Source organism: Nanorana parkeri, unplaced genomic scaffold, assembly GCF_000935625.1.
Source record: "Nanorana parkeri isolate BGI_ZX_2015 unplaced genomic scaffold, ASM93562v1 scaffold93, whole genome shotgun sequence".
Taxonomy (NCBI): domain Eukaryota; kingdom Metazoa; phylum Chordata; class Amphibia; order Anura; family Dicroglossidae; genus Nanorana; species Nanorana parkeri.
Genome location: NW_017306361.1, coordinates 240991 through 242723, shown reverse-complemented (window position 1 = coordinate 242723; position 1733 = coordinate 240991). Strand labels below are relative to the sequence as shown.

The 1733-nt window shown below is 37.2% G+C and overlaps 1 protein-coding gene across 1 annotated transcript in view; it reads right to left on the bottom strand.

The window, feature by feature from the left end:
* Positions 1 to 1733, bottom strand: part of CD99L2 (CD99 molecule like 2) — a 25462-nt gene that overhangs the window by 4955 nt on the left and 18774 nt on the right. The gene's annotated exons all lie outside the window — the stretch shown is intronic.

Below are 1733 nucleotides of genomic sequence, written 5' to 3'. Positions count from 1 at the left end.
CAAGGAGAAAATAATGCCATATAGCAGCATGAAGGTGTCTGTGTAAAAAGATAGAAAAAAAAAATACAGCGGTGTGTGGCACAGTGTATATTTCAAATCAGAACTGGTAGACAAATGTAAATATGCTATTTTTACTGTGACAGCAGGGAGAGGAGATTAAACTGATTTCCTCGTGAATTCATCTCTAAACCAATATATGGTATATGAACTGCTTCTCCATTAATAGATTTGTTGTTTTTCTCTAATACATTTATTTTGCGAGCATATTTTAATTTCAAATATGTGGACTCTCAAGTGTACTCCCCAGTGGGTTATAAACAGAACTCATTCCAATGTAAATTTTGATTATGGGGGTGGAAAGTGACCATCTGCTACATCTACAGAATTGTAAACTGGAAAGGTTCCAATTATCTCTAGGATTATTGATTGCCTTAACAAGTACAGAACACTCATTTGTTCAAACAGGAGCTAGGGGAAGCTGGACATAGTAACAATCAGATGTTTACTTAAGGTTTTCATTATGTGCAGGAAAATCTGATATAATCTAATTGGCTGTGATGTCACATACCTTAATTTCCTCAATAATCCCTCCTGAGTTTAGGAGCACTCGCTTCACCCCTGCCAGATGTGTACGTCTTATGCCGCTACACCCTCACCATGACCTACATTTTTATTTTTAGTGATGTGTACTTGACCAGTTTATCCAGTAAGTGCATATTTCAGTAATCATGTCAGAGGAAACTTTAATAACACCAACTTTAATAGGTCTCGCTACACTGACAAAAGCTCAAATCGCATAACATTTACGCCATCTTTCGATTTCAATATTACAATTGTTGTGTACTTATATGTTGTGTACTAGGAGCTTCTTTTCTTCATAGATTCTTAAAAGTTACTACTGGTAGTGCTTCGCCCTTCTGTTGCGTAAAACAAGCATAACTTTACATTTACATGTATTAAGAAGTGTTGCTTTTAGCTTCTGCACTGCACTGTTGCGTACATGGAGAAATATTTAATTCAAATGCCCTTCACCATACAAAACCATGTGCCCAATGGTGTACCAACAAGTAGCTGAGCAACTTGTAGGTACTCCATTGCTTTGATTAAATGTTTTCCATCTCTTGGCACAATTCACATGGATGTCCATGACTGAAGTCAACTACATGTCATTAAAGTGATCATAATAAAACTATAGTGTTCACTCACTGCAATAAATAACTCTAAACATTATTCAGATATGGTCATATTAAAGTGGCCCTACATGAAAATGTGACACACTAGTAGTATAACCTACACTGTCCCATTGTCACTTTGTAAAGTAAGAAAACTGTTTAGTTATGTTCGGGTGTAAACAGCCTGGCACCACAAATGGCATTCAATTCGGCAGGGTTTCAACTGACAGAGCAGCCTGGACCTCCTAGTCTAAGGCTGGATTCGCACTGTTGCACTGAGGTAACACATGCATTAGTGCATACTTGTTACTGCAAGGCTTGTGGTGTACACATCTCAGTGTAGCAGGTCTCTTAAGACTTCAGAGCCAGTGAGGGGAAAAAATAAACCATTAAGCTCTGTTCATAAAAGGCTGAATGAACAAGACCATGTGTTGGTGGTTGAGAGGTGCCAGAATTGGAAATGTTTTTTTTTTATTTCTGCCACAATGCAAGGCCCTGCTTAAATGATAAATCCAAATAAATCTGACAATATATAATTTTTGATAGATGGCAAAATAGAAG